The following is a 13,738-nucleotide window of genomic DNA, read 5'->3' on the forward strand; positions in this document are numbered from 1 at the left end:
TGCACCCCATATAGGCAATAAAAGTTGGAAATAAATTTTCAACAGGGCCCTCATGACCAAAGTTTAATCTCATACTTTTCATTAAAAAAAAGTAAAAAACAGATTTAATAAGGAGAAAGTAATTTTCAGGAAAATGATCACTGTGTGTGTGAATACTTATTAGAGATGCACAAATCTTGTCAATTAATTCTGACCTGCCACGGAATCTACGAAGTCACTCGCCATTTTTTTTTTTTTTTTTGGTCCAGAAGGTGAAAATGTTCTAATTTGTTTTAAACCATTTGCTTCTTCCTGAATAACTAGCTGCTATTTTTTCATGTATATATAACTGCATATATATAATTATTTCAGGACGTAGTCTAAAACATCTAATTTGTATTAAGGGAACTGATCATGCATGCAGCCGTATATTATATAAGGAGGCTACACTTTAAGGAGGCAGGAGCGGGCTGATTCTTTTAATGAGAGATTTCCAAGTTCCGAGTTCTCATCCCCAAATCTCAGTCAAAGCAGCGACACCAAGCGCGATCTAAGACTCTCCAGGGGCGCTGCAGCCGGGAAGGGCTTCCGGAAGCCACAGTAGGTGGGGCTCTCTCCTGTCGGGGAGGCCCCCAGTCATACGTGGGAATTCCAACTCCCACCCCGAGAAGGAAGCTTCTTGTCCAGGGACCCGTATCCCTTTCGACAGTGTTCTCAGTGACTTTGAGCGACTTGGCGTCACTTTCTCCGCCTATGAAAAGCCCGAAAGGAGCAGCCGCCACCTGCCCGAGGCCAAGGAAATAAAGCCACACCAAACTGCAAGTCTGAGCCCCGCAGGAAGGGTTGCAAAGCGGTGTCTTGAGCCTCTTCTCCCTGACTAGTTTCTGCTCGGGATCCGCAGGACGGACGCGGAGGAGGTGCTCTCTCAGGGTGGCGGCACCGGGACCGGGCACCCCGCGGGGGTCGCGGATAGCGAGGCGAGGAGGGAGCGGTGGCCTTGCGGCCTCGGCCCTCTCCGGGGGCGGGGCTCAGGCGCTGCCCCGCCCCCCGCGCCCTCTTTTCTCCACCCCTCCCCCACGCCCTTTTCTACCGCCCCCGCAGTAGGAAAGGGAGCGGGAGTTCGGGGAAGGAAAGTGCTGTTCTATGGAAAGGGGCGGAAGGAGGCGGAGGAAAAAAGAAAAAGAGAACAGAAACATGGCCGTCAGCTGTCGGGACGGCGGTGCAGAGCGCAGCTCCTAGGCAACCCGCCGCTAGCACGGCCGGCCCCCGGTGAGCCGAGGCGCCGGCGCGAGCTCGCGCTCCCGGCCGTTACCCCTCGCTGCAGGAGGCGCCCCTGGAGACCCAGCCCGGGAGCCGGCGCAGGCGCAGACCAGGCGGCGGTGGCCGCGGGAGCCAGTCCCCCGCCCTGCTCTGCCGAGAGAGACCAGGCCCGAAGCCGGCGCTTTCATGCCCCAGGAAGGGGCTGTGCCCGGGTGGCGCTGAAGGAAGATCGGGCAGCAGGTGAGTGTGCGGCAGAGGACCTTTGGCGGAGGAACCCTGCGCCGCGCCTCGGCCGGCCCGAGCTTCCGGGCCGGGCGGGCGCTGGGCAGGTAGCGACTGGGAGGGCTGAGTTCCGACGGCCGGCCTGCGGGGGGTCGCCCGGGAGGCGGAGAGTGGAGGGGGCTGGCATTCCTGGCCTAGTTTCTCTGCGGTTTGCGGGGGCGGGGAGTCCCCAGGAGCCTGCGGGGTATGAAGCCGGGAGAGGCCCCGCCGGGAAGGGCCTCCCCGCGCAGCCGCCCGGGCTTCGGAGAGCCACTGCTGTGGAAGGAAGCGCGAGGGTGTCTGGGCCCTGGGGACCGCCAAGGGGACCCCGCGTGGGTGGGGATGGGGGGAAGGGGCGAGGACGAGGGTTCTCGAGGGCTTTGGGGCGGAGTGGGTGAAGAGCCGAGATCGGGGGTCTGGAGAGGGGTTTGGCGCCAGCTCGGGACCTGGGCAGGTGTCCCCGGTGAATTGAGGACATCTCCTCCGCCTTACCGTGGCGGATCCTCAGGGCTTCTTTGTTGGCGGTGACTTTTAGGAAAGTGACTAAACACAAATAAAACCAACTAATGAGCCCCTAATGCTGACTCTTGTAAAGAGCTGTGACTTTTCTACATTGAAGATGCTATCATCTGTCTGCCCTCGCATTCTCCCGGTTTTCTGCTTCATAGACATTTCCCTCTGAAAGATGGTGCCTCGTCAGGATAAATAAATGACCCAATTTTTAAACAGTCCCCCCCCCCATTACCTGTTTGTTTAACACTGGAAAATTTAGGTCAGTTACCGAAGTTACTTGTGCAAACGCGAGGAAGAGTCATCTCCAGTAATAAGCCCTCAGCTGTCTGTGTGTTTTGCTTCTGAGAAATTGTCAAGCCTTGTAGTTGGGTAATTGATTTACTGAACCCGCTTAATTGTGTGGGAACTCGCGTTAAGAAGTTCTCGCTAGACCCTAATTTAAGGTAGGGGTAGGTTTTCCCTTCCGGTCTCTTGGTTTAGAAGATGAAAGGTGTGGTAAGGAGAGAATGTTAGTGCTAAGGCGCTAAGTTTTCAATAAATGTTACATTTGAGGTGATCATGTTGTATTAAGCTTTCCAAAATTGAGAGAATTGTATGATTTTTATGTGTACACGTGACACGAGCAAAACTGAAGGAAGACTTCATCTCAGCACTGAAGGATACCTATTCTTTTATCAGTATTACCATGACAAAAAAAAAAAAAACCTTCGCTTTTATTTTTCGCCCTGTATTACTGTTGAAAATTTGATAAACTGCTTCTTAGTGTGAGACTGGAATTCAGAACTGAACTTAGATTTGTATTCATGAGGTTAATCTGCTTCTCATTTAAACTTGCTTTGACTCGTTTTTCTAGTAATGTCAAACTCGATCCACACTTTCCCCTCACTGGTATCTCCTGTGGCCATTTTGCCGAATAGTTGATTAGGATTATATTATTTACCGACAATGTGGCAGTTCACTTTGTCCGTAGTACCTCACTTACTTTACTGTTTAGACTTGCATGATGGAAAAGCTATGATGTTAGAAATTTTGATGTTGTAAGGTGGGAGTCATTTACTAGTGTGTAATTTGTAAATGAGTGCATTATGTTGCTGAGAGTAAATATAGTATTTTGTAGTTTAAACTTGAGCTTTCAGCTGGGGAAATTGGCAGTAGAGTTGGTGTGTGGAGACTGATTTTAAAACACAACATGTTTTAAATTACAAGGGACTGCAGTGGTGTGTGTAAGCTGTAACAATTCATAGTGCCAGATTTGGAAGGTTATTTGGTTGAGGCAGCTCTGTAAGGAAACATGTTAAGTATCTGCAATAAAAGCTAGTTTGTAGCTATAGACAAGAGATTTTGCATGGTAAATAATAACCCAAGGAGGCATCTTTCCTCTGTCAATTGAGACCAAAACATTTCATGTTTTCACTGGAGTTTCCTGCTAAGACAGATACTGATTTTGCATTGAGTTTGCTGCTCAGTTTGAAAGTTAGGTTTCAGTCTTATTCTTGCAACTTAAATACAGGTTGTAAAGTAAAAAAAGAAAGCTGCTGAGTTAGGGGCAGGTTGTCTCATTTCGTCTTTTTGATTTGCAGATGGAATTTGTTTTAATTTGTATTTCCAATATAATTATTTTCTGAAACTTAGATATTAAGGGTAAATAAGCTTTTATAGTACATGAATTAAAATTTTGACTTGTGTATGCTGGTACCACAAGTTTTAAAATTGTCAGTTTGACATACTTGCAGTAATAGGACACCTTGTTGGAACTGGAGAATCATTTGAAAGAATTAAAACTTGGGGAATGAGTTTGTATAGTATAGCTGGTATAAAATGGTAAGTCTGTAGCATCAGATTGTAGGAAATTCCAAAATCCAGTAACTTTGTATTTGAAATTTAAAACTTAAATTTTAATTAATAGATTTATTTATTTAGTGTTGGGGGAAATTAGGTAGTGTTTAGTTTTTAAACTTAAAGTTTTTTCTAAATTTATGTCAGTATGTAATACATATGAGTAAGTAAATGTAATAGAATTCTCTTTGTGTGGTATTTGAAAACTAACATGGTGATACATACTGCTATATTTTATGGTTTTGTGTAGTAGTAGTCCAAAGTTTACTATCAGTTTACTGTGATAACAGTTTACTGGTTAAAAGCAGTAGTCTGTCTTTTTAATATTTTAGTAATTCCACGTTTTGAGTCTTAAAATAATGCTATAATGAAATCTTTTTGCTAGTATGATGGTCCAACCTACATTAAACTTTTGAAAATGTAATCATTCTCTGTACTACCTTTGCAGTGGATCGTGAGGGCTCTTACAATACAGTATTTGATTGAGGAATGAAAGCAAGATGAAAACTGTAGATGTGCATCTGTGACTTGACTTCATTGGGTAGAGATCAAAATATAACTTCACAAGTCTCTGTTACTGATTTGCTGCAAGTTTTTCAATATAATAAAATTCTTAACTCTCATAGTAATATTGTGGGGCATAAATATTTCTAACTGGACCCCATTTCAGCCAAATTTAACATTTGCAAATACATGTTTATAATCATTTGACTTACAGAATAGTTATTTTATGTTTTTTTTTTTTTAATCTTTGAAATATTTTAAAGGATTCTTTGACTCTCATTTATCATTGTGTATGTGTGGTTCCTTTGTCTCTTAATTTAGGGATGCCTAGATTCTGAAAGCATAAATGTTAGGAGTCTCTGTTTAATTGTAGAAACAAGTCTCTATTAAATAGGTACTGTGCTATCTGCTAGGGATAAAAAGATGAATAACATACAGTCTGCCTGTTAAAGTCTAGCAGGATAAACATCCTAGTCTTGTAGACAAGCATCCACATCATGACAAACCTAGAATAGAGCAAACGGTGCTGTTGTAGCAGAAAGAAATACCTAGGTGCTTTTGGTGTGGATTAAATATAGTTTACATAGAAGACATTTGACTTAAAACTGAAAGATGTGAAAGGCACAAAGTAATGAAAGAATGTGATGGGCTTTATTAAAATGCAAGTAATTTAGTTTTGGGGCACAGGTAATTTTGAAGGGAAGTGGGGAGTAATCTAGAGGGGTAAATAGGGACTATGACATGAAGAATCTTAAAAGTCAGATAGGAGATTAAGACCATAGACACTGTAGGGAACAGGGAGTCATTTAATGATATTAAGGTGTTCAGTATCTGGCTCAATAGTGAAGGATGCATTTGGGAAAGCAGCTTGAGTGAGGCTGCACATTCATCAGCTAGAAGCTCTTGTAGGCGTCTTGTAGGCATCTGCACGAGAATTGAGAACACCAGTGGTAGGGATGAAAGAAAGTGGGTAGAACTGAAAACTGTGCAGACATTTTCCTCTGCTTGAAAAGCCCTACCTCTGTACTTGCCTTCTGGACACCTGTCGCACCAGCCTACTTTTAGATTCCTTCCCTCAGAGCCTTTGTATGTACTGTTCCATTTACCTGTTACTTTTCTGAGAGGTCTTTTCCATTTCTTTTCCTTTCTTTTTATTTGGGCACGCAGCATGGCTTGTGGGATATTAGTTCCCTGATCCGGAGAAGGCAGTGGCACCCCACTCCAGTACACTTGCCTGGAAAATCCCATGGACGGAGGAGCCTGGTAGGCTGCAGTCCATGGGGTCACTGAGGGTTGGACATGACTCAGTGACTTCACTTTCACTTTTCACTTTCATGCATTGGAGAAGGAAATGGCAACCCACTTCAGTGTTCTTGCCTGGAGAATCCCAGGGACGGGGGAGCTTGGTGGGCTGCCGTCTGTGGGGTCGCACAGACATAGAGTCTGACACGACTGAAGCGACTTAGCAGCAGCAGTTCCCTGATCAGGCATTGAATCTGGGCTCATGGCAGTGAAAGCGCTCAGTCTTAACCACTGGACTGCCAGGGCATTCTCCTGAAAGGTCTTTTCTGATTACACTGTCTAGTTAGATCAAGAGAGATCAGTTATTATCTTAGCACCTTGTTATTTTATTCTGTAGAGTTCAATTTTTCTTCCTTCCCCCCTCCCTCCCTTGCTGTTAGTCCCTCTTACTAGTTTGGAGGTTATGTGCAGTCTGATTCCTTTCTTTTTTATTTTATTTTTTAAAAAACTGTGGGTCTGTTTCTGGTCTTTTCTGTTCCTTTGGTCTAAATGTCTATCATTATGCCAATACTGTATTGTCTTCATTGCTGTTTCTTTATAGCAAATCTTGCAATCAGTTAGTATTCATTTTTTTACCTTTTTTTTTCTTATCAAAATTGTTTTGGTTACTTATATCCTTAGCATTTTCTTATAAGTTGTAGAATAAACTTGTCACTGTCTACTGGTACTTTAATATGGCATAACTTTTCTTTATTTAAATATCTTTAGTTTTTTTGTGTTTTATGATTTTCATTTTATAGGTCATGCTCATATTTTGTTCAGTTTATCCCCAGGTATTTCTTGTTTTTTGATACTATTGTCGATGATACTGTATTTTAAAATTTCTTTTCCAGTAGTTTGATAGTATATAAAAATGCAATACAAAGTTAACTTTGTAGTCTGTCTTACTAAATTAGCTTAAAATTTTTTTTTTTGATTCATTTTTGGCTATGCTGGGTCTTTGTTGCTTTGCGGGGGCTTTTCTCTAATTGCTGTGAGTGGGGGCTTGCTGCTCATTGTGTTGTGTGGGCTTCTCACTGTGGTGGCTTCTCTTGTTGTGGAGCACAGGCTCTAGGCACATGGGCTTCAGTAGTTGGCAGCACACAGGCTCAGTAGTTGTGGCTTGATGACCCTAGAGTGCACAGGCTTCGGTGGTTGTCACGCATGGGCTTAGTTGCTCGGAGGCAGGTGGAATCTTCCTGGACGAGGGATTGAACCCATGTCCCCTGCGTTGGCGGGCAGATTCTCATCCATTGCACTACCAGGGAAGTCCGTAAATTAACTTTTTAGTTCCAGTAGCTTTTGTGTGTATTCCTTAGGCTTTTCTTTTCTTAAAATAATGTTACTTCTTTCATTTTTGGCTGTACTGGGTCTTCATTGTTGCACGGGCTTTCCTCCCATTGCAGAGAGTGGGGGCTACTCTTTGTTGCAGTGCGTGGCTTCTCTTGTTGTGGAGCAGGGGCCCTAGGGCATGTGGGTTTCAGTAGTTTCAGTTCCCAGGCTCGAGAGCACAGGCTCAATAGTTATGGTGCACAGGCTTAGTTGCTCCATGGCATGTGAGATCTTCCTGGATCAGGGATCGAACCTGTGTCTCCTGCATTGGCAGGCAGATTCTTTACCACTGAGCCACCAGGGAAGCCCCCTTAGGATTTTCTTAGTACAGAATCATAATGTCTGCAGAGAAAACCAGTTTTGCTTCTTCATTTCCAATCAGTATTCCTTTAGCTTTCTCTTGCCTTATTGTACTAGCTAAATTAGTGGTGTTCACTAGAAATAATGTAAGCCATGAGTATAATTTTAAGTTTTCTAGTAGTTCCACACTAAGAAGTAACAAAAACTGTCATTAAATTTAATAACATTTTTTATTCCACTGTGTCCAGAATGTTAACATGTGTAGTAGTTTCCCTAGAGTAGCCATAACAAATAACCACAAACCATGTGATTTAATTAGCAGGTTTATTCTTTCACAGTTTTGGAAAATCTTAAGTCTAAAATCAAGGTGTTAGCAGGAACATGCTCCCTCTCAAGACTCAAGAAAGAATCCTTCCTTGCCTTTTACTACTTTGGTGGTTGTTGGCAAGTCATAGATATTGGACTGTTTGGATTTTCTGTTCTTATGTCAATTTTGTAATTTCTGTCTTTAAAAAATTGTCCTTTTCATCTATGTTGTTGAATTTATTGGCATGAAAGTGTTTATATCTTTCTCTTGTTATTTTTTAAATGTCTAATGATGTGCTTTCATTGTAATGATCATTTCTCATTGGTAATTTTTGCTTCCTGATTTTTTCCTAATTTAGAGGCATTGATATCTATTGCTTGTCCATTTTCAATTTTATGGATTTCTCCTCTTTTTATTTTTTCCTCTACATACTCTTGATTTGATTTGCTTTTCTTTTTCTAGCAGCCTAAGGTGGACACTTAGATTACTGATTGAAAACTTTTCCTCTTTTCTAATATAACTAGTAAAATAGGTAAAATTTAAAAAATTTTTCTTTTTATTTTTAATTAAAATTTTTATTCATTTATTTACTTATTTTTTGCTCTGCTGGGTCTTTGTTGCTGTGCATGGGTTTTCTCTAGCTTTGACAAGTGGGGGCTGTCCTGTAGTTCGGTGCACAGGCTTCTCATTGCAGTGGCTTCTCTTGTGGAGCTTGAGCTCTAGGGTTTGGGAGATTCTGTAGTGGCAGCTCACAGGCTCAGAGTGCAGGCTCAGGGGTTGTGGCACACGGGGCTTAGTTCCTCTGTGACTTGTGGAATCTTCCCAAATCAGAGATGGAACCCATGTCCCCTACATTGGCAGGTGGATTTTTAACCATTGGACCACCAGAGAAGTCCAAGAATTTCCGTTTAAACACTGCTTTAGCTGCATCTCACAAATTGATTTCTGTTATTTTCATTTGGGCTTCCCTGGTGGCGCTAGTGGTAAAGAATCTGCCTGCCAGTTCAGGAGACACAAGGGATGTGGGTTCAATCCCTGGGTTGGGAAGAGCTCCTGGAGTAGGAAATGGTACCCCATTCCAGTATTCTTGCCTGGAAAATAGCATAGGCAGATAGCCTGGCAGGCTACAGTCTATACAGCTACAAAGAGTCAAACACAGCTAAGGGACTGAATACACATACATTTTCATTCAGTTCAAAATACTTTCTGTTTTCTCTTACAGTTTCTTTTTTGATTCATCGATTTATTGATGACGTAGAAGACTTTTGTTTAGTTTTGAAATTTAATTCCATGTTCTGTGTGTTTTATATGGGCTGCCCTGGTGGCTCAGCGGCAAAGAACCTGCCCGCAATGCAGGAGATATGGGTTCAATTCCTGGGTCAGGAAGACCCCTGGAGGAGGAAATGGCAACCCACCTCAGTATTCTCCCCTGAAAGTTTCATGGACAGAGGAGCTACAGTCCATTAAGTCACAAAGAGTTGGACACGACTGAGCAATGACAGTGACTCTGTTATGTTTTATAATATTTTCAGATTTATCCAGGCTGTTTTATGGACCAGCATATGGTTTATCTTAGTGAATGTTCTGTATGTACTTGAAGCGATTTTGGATTTTGCTGTTGTTGGAGTATTCTATAAATACTAATTGTGTGAAGTTAAGTTGATAGTGTTCTTCATATTTAAGTATCCTTCTGATTTTTTGTGTACGTGTTGTATGAATTACTGAATGAGGAATGTTGAATCCTCTTTAATTATGAATCTGTTTATTTCTTCTTTAATTTCTGTTAGTTTTTGCTCGATGTACTTTAATGCTCTCTTGGGAGACATGTACATGTTTAGGATTGTTATGTCTTGATGATTTAACTTGTAGTGTTATTATGAAATGTTTCTTTTTATCTCTGCTCCCAAGTCTGCCTGTTATTAGTATGGCCACTCTGGCTCTCTTGTGATTAAAATGTACATGATATGTATTTTTGCATCCTTGAAAAAATACTTTATTTTTAAGAACAGTTTTACATTTACAGAGAGTTCTCTATATCCCAGACCCAGTTTCCTAACATCTTACACTAGTATTTGTTACAATTAAATGAACCAGTATTGACACATTATTATTAACTAAAGTCTCTAGTTTATTCAGATTTCCCGTTTTTAACTAATGTCCTTTTTTCTGTTCGAGAATCCCGCCCAAATACAGCTTTGTTAGATTTAGCTGTGTCTCCAGACTACTTTTGAGCGTAGCAGTTTCTTAGATTTTCCCTGTTGTTGATGGCTATGACAAATTTGCCAAGTACTGGTCAAACATTTTGTAGGATGTCCCTCTATTGGAATTGTTCTGATTTATTTTTTTCAAGGTTAGATTGAGGTTATATGTTTTTGTGAGGAAGGTTGCAGAGATAAAGCCCTATTACAGCATCTCAAGAGTACATATTATCAACATGACTTCTTTCATTTTTTAGAGTTAACTTTTTAAAAATATTTTTATTTATTTATTGATTTGGCTGTGCTCATCTTAATTGTAGCACATGGACTTTGGTCTTCACTGCAGTGTGCATGATCTTTTAGCTGTGGCACGTGAACTCTTGGTTGCTGCATGAGGAATCTAGTTTCCTGACCAGCCACTGAACCTGGGCCCCCTGCACTGGGAGCGTGGGGTCTCTCTCTCAGCCACTGGACCGTCCGGGAAGCACCTTGACGTGTGATTTTGATGTCGGTCATGACTACTTGGCTGATGTAGTGTTTGTCATGTTCTCCACTGTAAAGTTAGTCTCTTCCCCACTTCCATTCTGTACTCTTTGAAGAAGTCGCTTAGCTCCTCCCACACATAAGGAGTAGAGGATTACTCACTCTTTGAGGACAGTATTTGCTCGAGTTATTTAGAATTTTTTGCATTGAGAGAGTAGTCTCTTTTCCTTCATTTATTTATTCATACCAATTTGCATCAGGATGGACTTATAGATACTTATTTTATACTTTGGGTTATCATGCAGTCTTACCTTATTTGCTCAAATTGTTCTGACCTTGGCAATTGGGAGCTCTCTTCGTTGACTTTAGTTGACTCCTATGACACACACCCTTAAGTGTCGGTTTGCTGTTGCTCTTGTCTGTTTATATGTTTGTTAATTCTGGCGCTAAAAAAATGCTCCAGGTTCATTTTGGAACTTTGTTCCAGGTTTACTGGAACTTTGCTCCAGGTTTGCTTGTTTTTTAGTTTTTTCTCAAAAATTTTCAACTGAAATATAATTGATTTGTAGTGTTGTATTAGTTCTCGGTGTAGAGCAAAATGATTCAGCAGTGTGTGTGTATACACTGTATACATTCATACATATATATAGTCTTTTTCAGATTCTTTTATATAGGTTTTTACAAAATATTGATTATAGTTCCCTGTGCTATACAGTAGATCCGTGTTGGTTATCTATTTTATATATTGTTGTATATAAAGTCCTTTATTTTATATTTAGTAATGTGTATATATCGGGGCTTCCCTCGTAGCTCAGATGGTAAAGAATCTGCTGCAGTGTGTTTGATCCCTGGGTCAGGAATAGCCCCTGGAGAAGGGAATGGCTACCCACTCCAGTATTCTTGCCTGAAAAATTCCATAGACAGGGAGCCCTGGTGAGCTACAGATCATGGGGTTGCAAAGAACTGGACACAACTGAGTGACTAACACTTCATTTCACTTGAATTCAGTGTATATATGCTACTCCGAAACTCTAATGTATCCCTCCACCCGCTCTGCCACCTTTGGTAACCGTAAGTTTATTTTCTGTGTCTGTGCAGGCTCATTCTGTGTAGAGGTTTCCTCTGCTTTATGAAAGTAGAGTGTTCCTATGAAACCTTTCATAAACCAGTACGGTGTAAAACAAAGAAACAGTTACCTTAGGACACATCTTGCTAACGGTTGTGCACAATAAATTTAGATGAAGCACAGATGCTTTTAGACACAGTTCAAAGCTGTGTCAGCTTGATGCTGATATGCTGAGTGTAGTTACTGGGGAGGGAGTTTGGTTAGGCTTTTCTCCCTCCTCTGCTTGGGGTGCCTGCTGCCTTTAAAACTGCTTGCTGCAAAACAAATGCCATCCTATTTTTGCTTTTCACCTCTTTCCATAAAAGTGTGTGTGTGTTTTTTTTATTCAGATTTCTTTTGGATTAGCAAAAACCAGGTGCTTATATAGGTCTTTTGTAAAAGTGAAGTGGCATAAAGCAAACTTTTGAAAAGCAAGGGATACCTGTGTTTCCTGTTCTGATCATATAATCAATCATTTCTTCAAGAAGCCTTGGCTCCTTCTATTGGAAAATAGCATTAGAAATCAAGATCTAGGTGCTAGGTGTGCTGATTACAGTGGGGTGTCCTTACTTCTAGGTCTTCTTAGTTGATTGAGTAAGGAAATATACTTGTGTATATTAACCTATTATATACCTATGTCTGTAACTCTACCTATATGTCACAATCTGTATTTATATTAAACTAGATGAGTTCATAGTGAGCTCCAACTTTAATCCACTCTCAGTAAATTTCTCCTTAGTGAAAAAATGTGGCTCCCACCATCTATCATCCAGTTATGTAATTGTTCAGTACCAGTATACATGTATACCAGTATCAGAACTGTTAACTCATAGCCCTGTGTGAAACCGTTTTATCAGCTAGAGTGCCTGTTTGCAGTTCCTGTTGCTTTTAGTTTTAAAGACTGTACTCATTTCTAAAGTTACTTTGGCTAGCATCTTGCCCTCCACACCCCCCAGCCCTAACCCCTTCAGTGAAATTGTTACATACATTTGTAATGTTCTCATGACCTACTCCATATTCCTTCAGAGTATCCCATGAGGTCCTCACTGGATTTAATAATTTTGCATACATTAAAATTCACTCTCTGTGCTCTAAAGTTTTGTGAATTTTGACAAATGCTTAATGTCAGTATCTACCGTTACCGTATCAGATTGAGTAGTTTTACATCTGTAAGAATCCCACACTTCAGCTCTTCAGCCCTCTTTGTCAAAACCCCACAGCCCTGGAAACCACTGATCTCTTTACTGTTTCTGTAGTTTTGACTTTTCCAGAGTGTCATGTAAAAAGGATCATATAAAAAACAGCCTTTTCAGACTGGCTTCTTTCCCTTTGCAATACGCATTTAAGGTTCCTCCAAGTCTTTTTATGGCCTGATAGCTCATTTATCACTGAATGTATTAGGTTTTTGTTTGATTTGTTTTTAATCTATTCACCTATTGAAGGACTTTTTCTTGGCTTCTAGTTTTTGGTGATTATGACTAAAGCTGCTGTCAACATTGTATGTAGGTTTTATATGGATGTATGTTTTTAAATCAGTTGCTTAAGTACCTAGGAGTGTGATTGCTGGTACAATCACACTCCTTACAAGGAGCTTACAAAGATTAGCTTATGTCTAGCTTTGTAAGAAACTATTTAACTGTCTTTCAGAGTGGCTGTTCCATTTTACTTTCCCATGAGCAATGATTGGGAGTTTCTGTTCGACATCCTTTTCAGCATTCAGTATTGTCAATTTAAAAAAAAGTGTTAGCCGTTTAAATGAAATGAAAGTGAAAGTGAAAGTCGCTCAGTCATTTGCGACTCCATGGACTGTAGCCTGCCAGGCTCCTTTGTCCATGGAATTATTCAGGCAAGAATACTTTAATGGGTAGCCTTTCCCTTCTCCTAGGAATCTTCCCAACCCAGGGATTGAACCCAGGTCTCTTTCACTGCAGGCAGTTTCTTTACTGTCTGAGCCACCGGGAAAGCCCATTTTAATAGGTCTGTATTATTGTATCTCATTATTTCAGCTTGCATTTCTCTAATGACTAAACATGTTGAGCATTTTTTCATATACATATTTGCCGTGTGTATGTGTCCTTTGATAACGTGTGTGTGCCGATCTTTCACCCATTTCCTAATTGGATTGTCTGTTTTCTTACTGTTGAGTTCTCTGTGTTTTTGCTGTATTTTGGATAGTAGCTCTTTATCAGATATGTCTTTTGCAAATATTTTATCTCACTCTGTGGCTTGTCTTTTCATTCTCTCTGTCTCTAGCTGAGCACAGGTTTTTAGTAAAGTCTACCGTATCTGTTTTTTTCTTGGGTTGTGCTTTTGGTGTTGTATCTAAAAATTCATTGCCAAACCTGAGATCACATAGAGACTTTTGCCTGTATTTTCTTC

General features: G+C 41.0%; 1 protein-coding gene across 3 annotated transcripts in view; it reads left to right on the forward strand.

Annotated features, from left to right (window-relative positions):
• Positions 1–1,065: 1,065 nt before the first annotated feature.
• DENND4C (DENN domain containing 4C) overlaps positions 1,066–13,738 on the forward strand; it is a 112,011-nt gene continuing 99,338 nt past the window's right edge. For all 3 annotated transcript variants that reach the window (XR_009599253.1, XM_004004393.6, XM_027964567.3), the window contains exon 1: positions 1,066–1,479. The gene's annotated coding sequence lies outside the window, so the exon portion shown is untranslated. The remainder of the gene's footprint in view (positions 1,480–13,738) is intronic.

The sequence above is a fragment of the Ovis aries genome, chromosome 2, assembly GCF_016772045.2.
Source record: "Ovis aries strain OAR_USU_Benz2616 breed Rambouillet chromosome 2, ARS-UI_Ramb_v3.0, whole genome shotgun sequence".
NCBI classification, from domain to species: Eukaryota; Metazoa; Chordata; class Mammalia; order Artiodactyla; family Bovidae; genus Ovis; species Ovis aries.